General features: G+C 41.4%; 1 protein-coding gene across 1 annotated transcript in view; it reads right to left on the bottom strand.

The window, feature by feature from the left end:
- Positions 1-19048, bottom strand: part of LOC138156618 (xylosyl- and glucuronyltransferase LARGE1) — a 133792-nt gene that overhangs the window by 67603 nt on the left and 47141 nt on the right. The gene's annotated exons all lie outside the window — the stretch shown is intronic.

Genomic DNA, 19048 nt, shown 5'->3' on the forward strand with positions numbered 1-19048 from the left:
CCTCCTTCTATCCTTCCTCTCTTCCTGTTGGGAAGAGCACCACAAAGGAAGTTTTCAGTTAGGGCTCAGAAGAAAAAAGACAATGTACTCACTTCTCATCTCTTTGAGGGACAGTATGATAGAGTGTTGGACTTGGAGTTTGGAAGACTTAGGTTCAAATTCTGTGCCAGATACTCTTTAGTAGTGTGACCTTATGTAAATATCTTAAACTTTTTGGTCCTCAGTTTTCTTATTTGTAAAATGGGTGTGTATGTGTGGACTGGGATGACCTGTAAGGTCTCTTCCAAATCTAAATCTACGCTCCTATGACCTTCAGGATCAGGGAATGTCATGGTGTTTATTTTGGAAAAGAAATGGGCACTGTATGTATAAAGACTTTTGGAGGGTTGTCTCTTGTGCCTTCTAAACAGGAGAAGGAACAAAAAACCAATCTCCTGGGAGCACTTCCTAGTCAGGGCTCATGGAGGTTGGGCAGCATGCATTAAAATAATTACACAGGGACAGATTGTCACTCACAGACAGCCAGCATCACATCTCTGCTGAAGTGGACGGTGCTTGCCAAATGCTGAGGCAGCAGAGGGAGGGGGCCGCTGCAGGCACCCTCCACAACCTTGGCCTCCCCTAACCGAGAGTCATACATACTAAGCAGGAAGACAGGCCAGCCTGGCAGGTGGGTCTCAGGCTGAGGGGTAGGGGCCAGGAGGTGGGGTAGGCAATGGGTACATCAGGACTTTGCTCCTGTCCAGGATGTCTCTGTCCCACCTGTGTTTGTGTTGGGGAATTCATGGGGATAGAATCCAGATAGAAAATTATATTTCATAAGAAAGGATAGAAGCTGGGAAAGTGGGTCAGACATTGGTGAAAAAGGAACACAATGGCATTCTTGGCAACTTCAGGGAGGACTTAGGGGTGAGAGCCCTGAACTTGGAATCAGGAAGACCTGGGATGAAATCTAGATACTAAACCTGGGGTGAGACACTTTGCCTTACAGCTCCTCCATTTCCTTATTTTTAAAACCAAAGGGTTGGACTAGAATGCTCACTAATGTCCCTTCTGGCTTCAAGATTATAACCCTGTTTATTCTGGGAGGCAGGTACACTGGCTGTCATTATGTCCTTATTTTACAGGTGAGGAAATTAAAGTATATTTAGCAGCTTTTAGAACTTTAAGACATTGGTGAGGCCTGATGACCTTTGCAACTGTCACTGGCCTCACTAGTAAGAAGAGAATAGGTTTGCAAAGTGTTTTCTACAAATATAGTCAGATGAGATGAAAGAACTTTAGAGACCCCTGAGTCATTCCCTTCCCTTATTGTGAAAGAGACTGAGACACAGGGATGGAAAATGACAGGAAAATAGGGGCATCGATTTTGGAGCTGAAGGGGTCTTGGGGAACATTTAATCCAATTCTCTCTTTTGACAGGTGGGAAAACTGAGGTCAGAGATCTTCAATGTCTGCTTGAGGTCATGCCACTAGTAAGGATCAGACCTGGAGTTTTAAGCCTGGCCCCCTCACTTGAGATGCAATGCCCTTTCCCTACACAAGATAAGGTGCTCTGCAAACCTTATGTCCTATGCAAATGTGAGTGGGGATTATTGGTGTTATTATTTCATACAAATAAGACTACTCATTATGAAGAAAATGCTTATTTGCATGGAAGTATCTTCATACACTCAGGAAAACACAGGCCAGTACAAATCAATCAATCAATAAAGAATGAATGAAAAAATAAATAAACAAATAAAATCATGATGATAACAATACCACAAGATGCCAATTAGTCTTGCTCTCAGTCCCATTGATGTGCAGGCCATATTTTGCCTCCCATATAATGTAAGCTCCTTTCCAATTCATCTTTAATTTACTCTTCCAGCCGAATTGCCCATAATTTTCCTTAGGACATAAGACTATCCATCTGAACTTCACTAACTTATTTCTTGAACATGCCATTCCATCTCTGTCTCAATGTCCTCATGCCTGGGATGCACTTCATCCTTACATGCACCCTTCACAATGCTATAGTGGGAACTCCTACTTAGAATACAATGGTGAGGATGACTGTTGAGGTCCCCTCTGGCTTTCAGATTTGGTGATTTTCTTTCTTTTGAGGTTCATCACACATGCTACCTTTTACAGAAAGCCCTCAAATAAGTATCATGGTCATGTGGGTTCTCTCTCCTTCCTTCTCAAATTATCATGCACAAATGTATTTGCTGACATGCCTTATTTTCTTTTCCTTCCTTCCTTCCTTCCTTCCTTCCTTCCTTCCTTCCTTCCTTCCTTCCTTCCTTCCTTCCTTCCTTCCTTCCTTCCTTGCTTTTTGGAGGGCAAATGGGGTTAAGTGACTTGCCCAAAGTCACACGGCTAGTCATTGTGTCAAGTGTCTGAGGCCGGATTTGAATTCAGGTCCTCCTGACTCCAGGGCCAGTGTCCTATTTACTGTGCCACCTAGTCACCCCTGAAATGCCTTATTTTCACAGTAGATTGTAAACACCTTGAGGATAAAGACCTTTTTGATGTTTCTCTTTCTGTACCCAGCACTAGAAGGGTGGTGGCCAGGGCCATCTCCAGTTGCCCTGATCTATATTTTGCCACTGGACCTAGGTGGCTCCAGAGAAGAAAGTGAGGCTGGTGACTTTGCACAATGCTCCCTCACTTAAATCCAATTCACTTGCAAGTCACATCATCTTCCTGATGCCATGGTCCTCTTTGAGAATGAAGAACAAAGCACAACCCAGAATGGTGCCCGCTATGCAGTGAGTGCTTAATAAATATTGAGACCTCTACACTCCACATGTTCATGTGGATGACCTGTCCCTGACCTGTGGTAAAAACCTGAGCTTGTGCTAGTCTGGTCAGTCACAGCTGGGCATGCCAGACCTTGACTCCAATACAGTGATGTCATCTTTGAGAATGTAGGATAACAACCGGCCAGCCAACAAACCAATACATATTGCTGAATTGAATTTACTCTAAGCGCCTGACCTCTCATCTTAGGAGTTCTCATTTTCTAAAACATATTTCCCCAAGCAATCAGTGTGAAGAGCCTGGCAGTAGGTACTGGCCAGGGGACAGACGCCAGAGAGAACTTTGGCATGTCTCCCTCAGGCTCTCTTCGTAACCTGATCAAGGTATCCTTAGACTGTCCTGGTCCATATCACAGGATTGTCTAAATTGAGGTCACTCTGATCACACAACCCTGAGGATGAGAGCCTTATTTTCCTAATTAGTAGGTCAAGCTCTTTGCTTTCTACTCTCCCTTGGAGGAGGGAAGGTACACAACCAGAAGCAAGTAATCAGAAATGGGCAAAATGCCCTGCAGCATCCTAAGAACTGAAGACAAGAAATGAATTAAATTTTAGGCTGTAGTTCTAGAGGTCCACAGCACCTAAGGATGATGAAAGGCTTTCCATATTCTGGAGGAGTAAGATCCCATCTAGTAGTTCTGAGCACCACATTTTAGGAGACATGCTGAGATGATTGCCTTTGTCACCTTAGGCAAGTACATTTGTCTCCACAAACCTCAGTTTCCTCATCTGTAAATGAAAGCTTTAGCCTAGCTACCTTTTGAGGTTCCTTCTAGATTTTAGTCAATGATACACAAAGTGGTAGGGTTGGACTGAATTTCTAAAAATATGTATTTCAGCAACCGTATTTCAATATAATGGGTTTCTTTCATAATCCTATGTGTTTTATGTATTTGTCAAGATTTTTTCTAAAAAAAAGGGGAGGCCATAGGCTTCACAGGACTGCCAAAGTAATCCCTGATACAAAAATAAGAGAACTCTTGTCCTAGTCAGCAAGTTCTCCCTCCTAGGAGAACCGAGTGTAGAGGGAGCATGGATTGGTACCACATCTCCATGAAAAGACCATAACTGGTAGAGAAAACTTGAGCTGGCTTGTTATAGAGAAGAAGGATGCAGGCATCTCAACATATAACAAGAGATGTAGAAATCTTAGTAGGAGCAGGGCATGCTCAATCTGAGGATGGTAACTCTGAAGGATCACTGTTGAACCCCACCACTTTTCTGGGTGTGACTTGGAGACAATACACCCAAGGTTTTGGTAATCTCCAAGCCCCATTGACTGATATCTGACTGCATCCTCTTTCCTATGTCTGCCTCCTCCTCCTTCCCTCATTTATCTAGTCTTGGCCCCACCTTCACACTCCTATTGTCCTTGGCCTCTGGTATCTCTTAGATCTTGAACCCTCCCTCATTTTATTTAGGCACATTATAATGAAGACCCCAGATGCAACATGGCCCAGTGGATGGAAAGCTGGTCTTGGAATCAGGAAGGCCTAGGTTTGAGCCCTGTCTCTGACACATCCTACCTGTATGATGTTGGGCAAGGGTTTTAATCTCTCAGTGACTTAGACACTTCCTTAAGTCTACAAGTTGCAGAGAAGGTGCCAACTTGCATTGGTTGAGGGATTTTCTCACCAGGGCTTCTCAACACTGATGACAACACTCTTTCATTAAAAAATGAATGAATGAATGAACAAAGAAACTAAATAAATAGAGGCTTACTACTTTAGACATTATTAGCTTGCCTGGCTCTTTATGAAAACCTCCTCACAATATTTGCATTGGCAACCTTACAGAGTTGCTGTGAAGAAAGTACTTTGTTGACCTTCAAAGTGACATAGGTAAACAAGGGTGAACATGTGGGACTCCAGCTCTAGTGGGCACAAGTTTATACTATCATTAGACCATCAATTTAGAGCTGGAAGACTCCCTAAGGGGCACTGAGTCTATTGGAAGATGAAAAAACAGAGAGATTAAATGATTTCCCCAGGAGTCACACAGTTCATAAATGTCCGGGGCTGGATTTGAATGCAAATGCTCCTAACTCCAATTCCATTGCTGTAAGTCTACCACTTACTAGCTATGTGACCTTGGGCAAATCACTTGAGACAAGTTAGGTAGCACAGTGAATAGAGTGCTGCATTTGGAATTAGGAAAATCTGCATTCAAATCCTTACTCAGTAACTGTCTTTATCCCCCTGGACAAGTCCCTTAACCTCTTGGGCTCAGATTCTTCCGCTCTAAGATGATAGGGTCAGACTCAGTGGCTTCTCAGGTGTCTCTGAATTTCTGATCCCCTGATTCCGGTGTGCTATGCCAACCTTCTTCTTGAAGGTTACATGGCCTCTCTGGAAGCAGCCATTGGAGAGTAGAGGATATGGTCTTCTCAGGTTAATAAGAATCTTAGACCTCTAAGATGTGACCTGATAGGATCTGAGAGGTCTGTCTGGTCTCGGTATATGCATAGACTTTGAGTCTGCCTGAAATGAGCCAGGGAAAGTTGAATGGAATTGATTAGTGTCAAGGAAAGTTAAATATTATCCAGTATGACAGGATGTCATGTGATGTTAATGTAATTAAAAAGGAAGAAGAAAAAAAGGGAGAAACTCTCTAACCACATCAAGGACATTTGGGGGGAAAAGCCTTTCAAATTTAGGAATGATGCCTAATAGCAAGACTGAAGTGCTGGCTGAGTGGAAGACTGGACTTCTTCTGAAACATCCTGGGTACCTGTTTTTTTCCAGTAAAGTTAGTTACGGTCCTAAGGTGCTGGAGGGACAGGCTCTAAGTAAAAGCCAATGAGCTGAGATGGGCCAATCTCCAAGTCACTGGGATTCAGGAACTATTTGGGAAATAGACAACCCCATGTCAGGAAACAGTAATGAGGTGATTCTAGGTAACCCATGGGTTCTGTTTTCAGTCACTCAGATGTTTTCTTGGTTTTGTGAACTAATTGTTGGGAAGGCCAAGATGATCATCATTTTCCATGTAAAGAAGCATGGAATAGCAGACTGAGTTCTAGACTTAGAGTTAAAGAAGAACTATGTTCAAATCCCCCCTCAGATACTCACTAACTATATGACTCTAGATAAGTTAACTTCTCTGGGTCTCATATTCCTCACCTTTAAAATGAGGTGCTGGCCTTGAAAGTCCCTTCCACCTTTAAATGTATATTCTTGAGTCTATGATCCTACTCATTTCTTTTTCAAGAATGGTTCAGAAATATCTGATGGCTTGATGTCTTATAACGAAGGGATCCAGCGTTTTGCTGGGTCCCTTGTTTTGCCCGACCTTGTGTCCTCTCCAACATTCTAATGTCTCCTACCCACATTCTGAAGTGACTCTCTGATGATTGTAGGTATTTTTTTTAAAGCTTATTTTCCTTGTAGAGTCCCATACCATAAGTATCTAAAAAAAGACTTAAGGGTGGGGTGGAAATGTACTTCAAAGCTTCTCTCCTGCTGAAAGGAAAATCACATCAGGAGGGCTGGCAGGATTTCAAGGATAAAGTTGTAACAACACAACTGAGAATGATTCTGATGAGAAGGAAAAGTAGTAAGAGTATAAAGGAAAACAGTCAATGTGTCTGCACTGGGAGCTACCTGACAACTGCACATTTTAAAAAATACAAGTATGAGAGATGGAAATGTGGGCAGATAACGGGATTAATAGAAAAGAGTAACATAATTCCATATGGAAAGGATATAGTGCTAAGATTTTTTATTAACACTCTAATACTCCAATACTCCATTGGATTTGTGATTTCATTAATGTGGATATTACCTGTGATATTCAGAGCTCAACCCATCCATGCTAGCCTACTCTGTTTCCCCAGCTTCCTGTATGACTCATCTCATATTCCTCTTTATGCAGGAAATTTCTCGTCATCCCACCATTTCCCATATTCTAGTGCCTTCCCCTCCAAGATGAATTTCCATCCAATCTGTATACATCTTGCATATACCCAGTTATTTTCATGTTTGTTTCTAACACTAGAATGGAAGCTCCTTGAGCAGGAACTATTTTTAATTGTTCTTTGTACCCCCCAATATTTATAGTGCCTGGAACAAAGTAAGCACTTAAAAAGTCTTGATGATCAATCAGTTTATATTGACTCTCACTCATGTGCCACCATCACTTGACAATGGGTCTATCTGGCATGCTAGGAGTGGGGGTTGTAGGACTTCTTTGCATTCACTTGACATTGTGAGGAATTCTAATATAATGTGCCAGTTGCCTATTGATTATCTCTTTCTTTTGCCATATAACCAGCTCATCTTTTTGGAACATACATTGCCTTGAAGACACTTCTTACTTCATTTCTTCTGTGCCATTAATTGTTGGCAATATGTTTCAGCCTTCTTATCCCCACTGTGAACTTTTCCATTGCACTTTTAGTGATCCTGAGCTTGAATTTTTTGGAGACTGTAGCATTCCATGTTTTGTAGTTATAAAACATCACCAGAATAAAACAATGAAGATAACAAAAAAAATTGTCGATTTCAGGCAAAATGTTGGGATCATCAAAAGAACTTCATAATTTAAAAAATGTGATACAATCATCTTTTCCATTGCTATTCAATTCCAGGAAGAGGTTTTGCCCTTTGCAATACCTTTCCAAGGAATCCAATCCATCTCTCTCTCCATCCATCTATCTATCCAGTCATTCATCTTACTTCCTATCTTTCTACCCCTTTAGCTGTCTTTATTTTTCTATACATCCTTTATGGTCCATATTTCCATTAATTACCTCTAACATCTCTATTTATTATCTATGTTAACATTCATGTATCTCTTTTCATCCATGCCTTTCTCTATTCAAATCTCTCTTATCCTTCAATCTCAATATAGGCAGAGCTATAGGCATCTCAGTAGATAAATAGATATTGATGAATAAACTTTCATAGGTTATCCATTCAACTGCCAACCAAAATCTGGACAATAGAGGAATCCTTTATCCACTTGATTTTACTTGCATGGATAGTTAGTCAAAGCTCTTTGAAGTGGTCATAGCTAGCATTGCAAAGTTCTAGGGTCCGGTTGCAATCAACAGAATCATCCTTCATCTTCACTATAGGTAATGCCTTGGACTTGGAATCAATGCTGGATCTACTCTGTGACAGTGATGAACACTTTTGGCAAGCATGTTTCCCTGTTTTATGTGCTGTTTGGCATTAGGGATCAGAGGGTCATTGAACAAGGCTATTTCATTCATATCTTTAATGGAATTGTGCACAATTTTGGCATAAGTAAGTTTTTGAAGTAGCATTTTATTCTATTGGAACAAATGCTTTTTTATAGTTACTAAACATAAAGTAAAGTGTGATCTCACATTCTCTACAAAAGTGTGATGACTAAGATGGGGCCTGATGTGGAATATGGCTTACTAAAACTTACCTTTTCCTTTCTAATAACTGCATTAAAATTCCTTTGATGGAGATGTAGTTTATTCTTCAAATTCTACCAAATTTCTTATTCTAAGAAAAATGGTACACAGAGAAAGTAGATGCATGTGTTGGTAGCTATTGATTTGTTCAGTCACCTTTTTCTTTGAGGGGACTTGGGTAATAATATGATTTGAGATTATTTCCTTACCTTTGGTATCTTGCCTCTTTTAGACACCTTCAAAACCGATCCCTCCTCATCTCTAAAACTACACTGCTTCAAGAGACTTCTCTGAGTACACTTGATATGGACCAGCTGCTTTTTCCATCTTTTTTTTAAATGTCTATTTTAAGAAGCACATCTGGAATTATCATATTAGAGTTCAAATGGGGTGATTCCAGGGGCCTTGATGATGAAAAGATTTTACGGCTTTTATAGATCTCTTCCATCTCTTATCTGTCTGTTGCCCTACTTGCAGTTTTATCCTTAAATGCCCGCTGGATGTTGATGCTGAGTTGGGCCTCTCACTAAGCTTTCCCTTTCCTTTCCCTTCTACTGTTTCTAGCTGTTTCATGGGGCGATACTTCTCACCATCTTCCAACCTTCATCTCTGTAGGATTTAAGCAACCCTTTAAACAACACCAATCTAAAGTGCTGTTGCCCTTGGCAGCTCCTTCTGTCTGTTTGGCAAGTAGATTCTGTTGACTAAGGAGGTTCCAAGGTCCTTATGGTCTCTTCACTGAGGCCATTGATTTATATCATTCTTTTAATCAATGTCAATATAGTTTTCATTTAATTTCAAATTTTTGGACATCGTTTTTGGGGGGAAAGGGAGGAAGGGAGGAAAACAGATTGACTAGACCTGATGTTTCACTGGTGTGGAGAGTTCTTGGAGAAGAAAACTTGCCTCCTATCAGCATTCACTCTTAGAGTTAAGAGCCAAAGCCCATAGTCAGTGTGTACCATAGACAGGATATGAACATTTTGCTTTCAGTTTTCTATCCCGTGAGTTACTCTTCCTTTTCCGGTAATCAAAAACTTGTTTAAATGTCAGGTTGGAATTCTTTTAATGTATATGACATGTTTTTTTTTTTTTCCATTTTTAAAAATCTTTGTGTTAATTTAGAACTTCAATAGCTTAGTGGTCTGATTATACATTGGCAATTAATTCAGAAATGAGTTCCATAAGGGTAATATGTCCATTTTTTATCAACTAAAAATAGAATTATTATCATTTTAGGGGGATGTTATTTTGTATTTGCCCCTCTAATACCTCTTAATTATTATTTTTTTCCTTAGAGAAAAAATTCATGATGTGTAGGCCACAAGTCTGGCTTCTCCCATTCCTTACTCTGAAGATATACTTATGGGCCATTTTAAAATTTCTATTCTCATCTATGCCCATCTTTGCCCTGATGTCACTGAAAAGCATTACCATTTATTAAGCAGTGACTGTGTTACAGTCATTCTGCTAAGTGCTGAGATTGCAGAGAGAGGCAAAAATAGTCTCTGCCCTTGAGGACCTTCCATTCTAATGAGGCAGATCACACATAAGTAATCATGTACGCATAAGCTAGGTGTATGTGTGTGTGTGCGTCTGTGTGTGTGTGTTTGTGTGTGTGTGTGTCTGTGTGTGTGTGTGGTAAAAGTAGGAGGGAATCTTTGAGGGGAGGTACTAACAGGGAGGGCAAGTTGAGGAGGTACTAGGGATAGGGTCCAGCAGAAGGTGAGACCTGAGCTGAGTCTTTAAGGGAAGCCAAAGGTAGAGGTGAGAGCAAGAGCATTCCAGGCATAGGGCCCAGTCAGGGAACGTACATGACATTCTCATAGGTGATGTTTAACACATAAGCCAATGTTACCGGATCACAGAGTAAATAGAGGGGAAGTGTAAGCAGCCTGGAAAAGCTGCGGTAATTTTGTAATAAATCTTACTGGGGGCACAGTGGGGAGAACGCTGGACTTAGAGTCAGGAAAACCTATGTCAAATCCAGTCTCAGTCACTTACTAATTGTGTGATTGAGCAAGTCACTTAACCTCTGCCTATCTCAATTCTCTCATCTGTAAAATGGGAAATACACACATACATATATATATATATGCACACATACACATATGTATGTATATATATAAATATAAATGTATATACATATGTGTGTATACACACACACACATACACACACCCCTCAGGATCATTGTGAAGCTCAAATGAGATATTTGTAAAGTACTTTTCAAACCTTAAAATTGGAAATCTTTATAAACCGTTTTTTTTTTTAAGCAATTGGGGTTAAGTAACTTGCTCAAGGTGACACAGCCAGTTATTTCTGGGTGTGGTGCTAAGTATCTGAGCCTGGATTCGATCCCCCAGGTCATCCCAACACTGGGGGCTGGTGCTCTTACTTGCTGAGCCACCTGGCCACCCCTATAAACTGTTGTTTAATCATTTTCCAGTTGTGTTCACCTCTTTGTGACCCAATTTGGGATTTTCTTGGCAAAGATACTGGACTTACCATTTTCTTCTCCTTTTACAGATGAGGAAACTGAGGCAAACAAGAGTCAGTGACTTGTCCAGGGTCACACAGCTATCAGGTGTTTGAGGGTGGATTTGAACTCATGAAAATGAGTTTTCCTGGCTCTAGGCCTAGTGTTCTATCCACTGCACACCTAATGCCCATATAAATGATAGCTTATTGTTATTATTATTAGTTGTATTAAAAAGCAAAAGCAATTTAAATTTATCTTTTAAGAGGAGAAGCATCAATTTGTCAAAATTTTGGTTCCCAGGACCTCTGCCACTGGCATACCCAAGAGAGTAGGGCAGGGTTCAGATGGCACTGATAGAGATGTAGCCCCAGCTGACCCAGCAGCACTGACTCACTGTGACCCCCAACCTCTGGATATTTTCTGGCCTAAAGACGGCAGGCAGCTTGCCTCCCAGCCTGGCTCGTTAAGAGTGTCCTGGGGGATTCATGTTCCATGGGAGCCCAGACCCACAGGAAAGGCACATTTGCACCAGGCAAGGCTCTGTAGGGAATTCCATCATGGCAGGGCTGAGGCTGGAGGGCTGCTGAAGCTCCTTCTGACTCTCCAATCCCGCGACTTTGTCCATCCCTCCTGAGAGGCACCGATTCTGGGATTCCTCCCACCTCCTTTCCAATCACTGATGCTTGCCAGACTGTAACCATGTAAATAGAAACTTCGTCCTTGACAGCCAGCCTAACCATTGTGCCACGGGGGCTCATTGTCTAGGCCCCCATAACCCATTATTTTCTTCCACTGGCGTTTCTATCACCATTTACTTGGTCCAGACGTAATTGGAATTTGTTCCCAGACAAAAATGCCTCATTACCCAAGAAGGTAGAAGAAAACAAGCCAACGAATGCCAACATCCCGTCCTCTTGCCTGGAGTGTGTGCACATAGAGCTTCCTGCATGAATCAGTGACCTGTTCAATCACCTCTTGCTAGATCAGCTGGAACGTCCTGCATGCTGTTATTTTCTGGGGGCCACAAAGGGAAGAACAGTACTGCCGAAAACGAATGCCCTTGTCACAGCTAAGGGCAGGGAGGCACTATGCATGGCCCAGGGAGAGGAACCAAACCACGTTTGATATCATTCATCATGTTTAAGGCTTTGGGTTGTTGTTGCTTTAAAATGAAAAAAAAAATCAATTTGAACTGGATTCTATTATGTGTGAAGAATTCCCAGCAGAGCGCCTACAGCAGGAAAGGAAGAAAGAAGGGGAGACACAGTAATAATCTTTATTGATCCCTGTCCCTGTGTGACTCCCTCATGAATGCCAGAACAAAGGTTATGGGAAAAGGCCAGGAATTACTCATCTGCTGCCCCTTGCCAATGGACTCAAAGCACTTCATTAGCTTTACCTTCACTGCAGTCTTCTAAAGGTGCATGATCTAGGTATTTGGGTGGTGTGGACAAGGTGGGGCAAGAGAGTCTGAGCTAAGGGTCATGCCCAAGGTCACCGAGAGATTCCATGATGGTAAGTCATTCTAATCACCGAGGATGGCAAGTTCGGAGTCAACCTGGCCTCCTCCCTATTCCTCTTCTTCCACATTTAATTATTTGCTGATCTATGTCCAATGTATGTCTCAAGTCACTCCTCCACTGCAACTCACCCAGCTATCACCTGGCTTCAGGTCCTTAGCAACTCCTGTCTAGACTATTACCATGACTTCCATGTCAGTTGACCTGCCTCCTGTCTATCCTGTTTCCAATCCATCTCCCATATTCATCTCAAATACTCCAGTGGGTCTGTGGTCTCATCAATGTGGCTGTTGTCTCCAAAGACTGTGACTCATCCACGTCTACCCATTCTGTGTGACACTGATCCAAGTGCTCCAATAAATTACTCCATTTCTCTGCTTTTGAATAGGATGTCTCCTATTCAATAGTGCGTATACTAATAGGCAAAAATGTTGTTATTCCCAAACGAATATAAGGTCCTTGGGAGCTACAAATCGACTTTTTTTGGTCTTTGTAATCTGTTGTTCCTGCTGGAGAAGGAAATGGCAAACTATTGCACTATTTCTTACCAAGAACCCCCTGCCTTCCAGAAAAGGAGTCATGAAGAGTTTGATATGAGTGAAAAATGGCTGAACAACAAAAATCTATAGTCAGAACAAATTAGTTGCTTTGATAAATGTTTGCTGGTTGACTGAATGATTAAAGTCATCATCTATACATCTGCCAAAATATCTTTTCTAAAGCATGCTTCTGACCATATCACTCTATGCAAGAACCATCAGTGGCTCCCTACTGCTAAACAATGCATTTGAACACAGAAGATGTGGGTTCCAATGCTGGCTATGCAACCCATTAGCTGGGATAAAATGCAAACTCTGCAGGTTGGAATTTATTTAAAGTCCCTTCACAATCTGGCTGCACTCAGGACTTCCTTGCTTATTCCACATTATTTTTCCTTCATGCAATCTTTACTTTAGATATTGTTCCTTGAACTTGATAGTCTATTTCTTACCCCTGTGACTTTTTATAGGCATGGACTGGATGCAATTCCCCACATCTGCATCTTAGAATCTCTAGCTTATTTCAAAGCTCAACCCATGGTCTACATCTTTCTGAATACCTTACGTGATTCTCCCTAGTTGTTAATGTCAATAGCCACCCCAAAGTATCCTAAATTTACTTAATTGTTTACACATTCTATACAATGTTCATACATATCTTCTAGTGGCATATTAGCTTCTTGTGGACAGGGGGATGCTTTTTTTTCTTTGTAACCCTATGGATTCCTGCAGGAGCCACAGTGATTTGTCTACAGTTCAGGGCCAATGATTTCCTCACCTCTACTCCAAAGATTTCATTGGCTCAACTTCAGGATAAAACAGAAATTCTCTGTTTCACATTTAAAACCCAGATCCTTGGGTGGCTAGGTAGTGCAGTGAATACAGCACTGGCCTTGGAGTCAGGAGGACCTGAGTTCAAATCTGACCTCAAGACACTTAACACTTACTAGACACGTGACCTTGGGCAAGTTACTTAACTCTAATTGCCCTGACATACCCCCTCTAAAAAGAAAAAAAAAAGCCTTATGTGACCTTGGGCAAGTTACTTAACCCTAATTGCCCTGACTTGCCCCCTCTAAAAAGAAAAAAAGCCAGCTCCTTCCTACCTTTGCAGTCTTATACTTTCCTTCCTTCACAAACTCAGTGATACAGCTGCCCTGGCTCACTTTCTTTTCCTCACACATGGGGAACACCCCCAAACTCTGCCATTGTGATGGCTATCCCCCATTTTTAGCAAGTCCTGCTCCCTCACCTCTGCCTCTTAGTTCCCCTGGCTTCCTTCAAGACTCAGCAAATTTAGGATTCTGGGGGAGGTGTTTTCCTGGCTCATTTCTCCCCTTCCTCTGCTAGCGGCTTCTTTCTGAGGCTACCTTCTGCCTACACAGTAAGTATGGCATCCGTACACACTTAGTTTCCTGTAATCTCCTCCAGTAGATTGGGAGGTCCTTGATGGCAGTGACTAGTGTTTTTTTGTCTTTCTTTGCATACCCAGGATTTAGTACAGAGTCTGGCACAAAACAGGCACTTAGCAAACGCTCGATTATAGAGAAACTACCACAGTGCTTGGGCCATGGTAGGTGCTTAATACTTGTTGGATTGGATTGAATTGGAGATCAAGAATCCGACTGAAGTCTCTGACATTTTAGTGAATGTTAAGAATTCACAGATTGGTCCTTGCTTTATTAACCAGCCCAAATGTCTTTGGGGTCAGTTTACTTCTTTGGTTTAACCCTCTCTGACACCAGTAGCTTGTTATAGTGGAAGGAACACAGAACCCAGTAGATCTAGACTCCAATCCTCACTATACAACCCAGTAGTTATGTCACCTTTGGTGATGGTGACGACAATGACACAATGATTATGGCAGATATCTATATTACGTATTTATATCAATTGATTTGTATATAAATTCATATAATCATAAATAAATGTATATATAATAAATATGTAAAATAAATTTATATATTTTCTATTTCTATACTCTATGATATATGTCATATGTGTTATGCGTCTGTCTTTCTCTAACATTTTTGAAATACAAAAAGAGCTCTCCACCTATTATCATATGTAACTCTCACATTCCATGGGATATGGATACTACAGGCATTACTATTTTTATTTAATAGAGTGAGAGATTGAAGATCAGAAAGATTAAGGATGTGTTAGTTAGGTAAGTTACTTGCCCAGGGTCACATAGCTATTGTAAGGAATGAGGCAAGATCTGAACTCAGTTTTTTTCCTTACTCAGAATGTGTCTTTCCATCTACACAACACACAAATCACTTCTCTGGGTTTCAGTTTCTTCATCTTCCATATAAGGTGACTAAGCTAGTGTGTTTTTAGGGTTGTTTTCAGTTCTATATCCTAAGATTCCATGTTTTTAAGCAATCATTTAACCCACCTGGGGAGAATTGAGACAAGATTTCTTCTGTGGCCCTTGAACACATTTTCATTAAGCTTAATCTGCCTATACACAGCAGTGGGCATAAGACTGGGGTTTCATGCAGCCAGCTTCCATCCCCAAGTCTCCATCATAACCCTGATGTGAAACCCCTTGATTATGCAGTGTACCATATTCTATTCCCCTCCTCTATCCAGAGACCCTGCCCCAATTTGGACCCCTAGGTGTTGGCAACAGAGTGTTGACTTAGAATTCATTCTCTATCCATCTTCTCCTTCCTGCTTTAACTCTCCCAATGTAAATTTCAGTGTAACTGTAATATTGTGTAGGGAAAAGAAGACTTGGGATCCTGTGTTTCATTCTTGTCTCTGACATCTACTAGCTACGTCTATGAGCAATGACTGTGTGCCTAACATCCCCAAGCATCGCTTACCTCATTTGTAAAATGGGGAGAATAATATTTGTCCTATCTGCTTCAAGGAATTGTTATGGGAAAAGCAGTTGGTAAATTGTACTGCTTTATGTGAACATGGGCTGTGATTATTATCATAACCGTTTTGTTCTCCTGTCACAAATCTCTGCCTAATTACTTGGATTGTGCTCCCAGACTGCTCCCTTTCTGTTGCTACAAAATATCTGGCCCCAGAGAGGAGACTTGACTTTTGATTTCCTAGGCTAGAATTAATGCCTAGGTGATCTGTCTAGTTCCCCTAAACCCCTGTCTCTAGCTTGTCAAAGACTGACCCATCCAGGAGCTGTCCGCAGCTTAGTGCTGAACGTTCTGAACTCACATTGGAGGAATTTTTGGCCAGAGGCTACATGATCAGAATCATTAACACATATGCCTAAAACTGGAGGGATAGCCTAGGGTCACAGAAGCAAAGCTTTACAGCTAGAAGGGACCTTGGATATCATCTAGAAAAACTGGGTCATTTCACAGATAAGGAAACCAAGGCTCAACAAGAGAGTACAAAGACAAAGATTTGAAGTTGGTTTCTCTTGCTCCAAACTGAGTGCTTTAATCAGTACATCACCTTGACTCAATACAGTAAATGACAAAAGCGGGATCCCCATCAAAGCTAGATGAGGTAAATAAAATAAAATAGGGATAAATGTAAAGGGATCAATGCTTTTAAGTGTTCTTGGCAAAGATGCAGGAAAATCACATAAACCCCAAACCCCAAAATGTAAAAGGGGGAGGGGCAGTCACATGAAAGCGAACACTGTGTGGTTATAGAAACAAACCTAAAAGCAGGAAAGCACCACAGAAATGATGGCTGGGAGGATTATTATCATTGGTAGGAAGGGGAAAAGAATTTATAATTTTATATCTAATTTGCTGCAGGACCACTAGGAGGCGCCAAAGTTCACAGAGTATCTGACCTAGCCTGAGAGATACTCAACTTCTGCAGTTCAAATCCAGTCTCAGATTCTTACTAGGCTGTGTGACCCTGAAATAGTCACTTAGAACCTCTTTGCTTCCATTTCCTCATCTATAGAATGAGCTGGAGAAGGAAATGGCAAATTATTCTAGTAGCTCTTCAAAGAAAACCTCAAGTGGGACCATGAAGGGTCAGGCACAAGTGAAAATGATGAACCCCATGATTAACTAATGTCACCTTGGACAGGTCACTTAACCCTCTTTGCCTCAGTTTCCTCAACTGTAAAAAGAACTGGAGAAGGAAATGACAAACCATTCCAGTGCTTTGGCCAAGAAAACCCCAGATGTGGTAATGAAGGGTTAGACAAGACTGAAAATGATGAACAAAAACAAAGTTGTAAGCACAACATTAGTATTGAATGATGACCAATGCTGGGTTTGCCCATTTGCTCCCCTAACACATGCATCATTTAGGGACCTTTTCTACAGTGACTGATATTTTGAGGTATGTATGCAACCCAATCAACTCCATCATGACTTTATCATTCAGAAAGTTCAAGCAAGGAGCTAAAGGAATGGTCTGGTGAGGGGCGGTAGAACAGGGAACAGCAAAGGAAGGTTAGATCCTAGGACTATTAGAAGGATGTGTGAGCAAAGGATGGGGGCAACAGGTTTCTCAAGTTGGAAGAGATTTTACTAGGTCACCTAGTCAAAGCCAAGCACAAACAGGAATGCCCTCTCTCAGATTACCCAAAACTTGTCATTGCACAGTCACTGGAAGACCTCAAGTGAGGGAGATGACACTACTTCCCAAGGCAGCCCCATTTCACTTTGGGGCACCTCGAATTGCGAGGTAGACAGTGGTTTTCTTTTCTTATATTAAACTCAACTCTACATTTCTGAAAGTCCTATCCATTACTCCAACTTCCATCCTTAGGGCCAAGTAAAACAAGTCTAACACCTTTTTTCCCCCTTACAAGACAGTCCTTTAGATGGATAGAGATAACTGTCCTGCACTCCTGTGTCTTTCTTCATTTTTTCAGGGCAAATGTGCCCAAGTATTGGAACGAATCCTTAAATGTTGTGAACTTGAGAGCCTTTATGATCCTGGCTGTCCTTTGCTAGTAGTGCCCTAATTTGTCAGACCCCTCCTGAAACATGGCTCATGGCACTGGATGCAAAATTCCAGACATTTTTTGTTTGGGAAGAAGACGGCAGCATAATTAGCTAATTACCTCCCTCATTCAGAACTGACGTGAAGTACTGTCTGCAAAGTGCGTAGTGCAGTGCTCCTGGCACACAGTAGGTACTCTGGACATGCTTGCTCTCTTCCCCTCATCCTGGACACCTCTCCTTAATGCTGTCCGAGATCAAACTCATTGAATTGTATTTGCAGAAAGGCTTGAGAACTCTGCTCTGAGAACACTTTGACTGGACTCCCAGCACTTAGCACAGTGCCCAGGATATGACAGATGCTTGTTGACTGCTGACTGAGTGACCAGAATTAAGAGAGTAGTCACATAAGAGAGTTTTGCTGCTCCATCAGGAAGCAGCATCATAATGCCCAACCATGAGCCTTCTTGGATTTGACTGGCCATAGCCTCGGGCATCAGAATGATAAAATCCTCGGAGCTCTCCTAAGGACATCGAAGATGAAACAAACTGAAGTCATAGCCTCCTGGGTCTAAAGAAATGCGGTTTTTATTAGGCCGAAGGTAAATAGAAGCACACTTGGGAGTTCAGGTTGGATTTTTGATCTCTTCAACCAGAACTACTGTCTACTTTAAGTCTTTAATGTTCCCCAAATTAAACTGTCCATTCATCACTCTCATGACCCGCTCTCCAGAGGGTTTCCTTGCCTCATTTTTCACTGTAGTGTGGTTGGCCGTGACAGACCACATGGCTCCTTGTCTTCCTCAGAAGTTGTAAAAATATTGGGATCTCAAAAAAAATTCCAAACCTGACTAGTGTGTCTCCATTCATAGAGACCCCATTGATTGCCCAGAAGAGGATATAGTAATTCTCATATGGACTTCAGTTTTATTCTTCAGAGAATCACAGCATTTTAAAATTAGAATGGACTTCAGGGTCCATTTAATCTGTTATTGGTGATCAGTCATTTCACTTGCATCTGATGCTTTCTGATCCCATTTGGGGATCAGAAACACTTTGAGTGGTTTGCCATTTCTTTCTTCACCTAGTCCCAATCCTTCATTTTACAAGTGAGAAAACTAAAGACCAGAGAGGTAGTGACTTTACCGACGTCACACACTGGTAGCAGGGGGTTTGAACCCAAGTATTGGGAATTTATGTCCAGCACTCTTTTTATTTCACCATATTATGATGTGAAGTTTTATATAATCATAGACTGATTGAGTGAATCTCCTTTGATGGTTACAAATACAGATTGGCTTGCTAGTTTTCTTTTTAATTACCAGCATTTAGCATAGAGACTACTACATAGGGAATAATTAATATGTTCTCATTTCTCTCTCTCTCTCTCTCTCTCTCTCCCTCTCTCTCACTCTCTCTCT

This window comes from Petaurus breviceps, unplaced genomic scaffold (assembly GCF_028583685.1).
Source record: "Petaurus breviceps papuanus isolate PSGF00001 unplaced genomic scaffold, PetGlider_PUasm1.0 156, whole genome shotgun sequence".
In the NCBI taxonomy this organism is placed as follows: domain Eukaryota; kingdom Metazoa; phylum Chordata; class Mammalia; order Diprotodontia; family Petauridae; genus Petaurus; species Petaurus breviceps.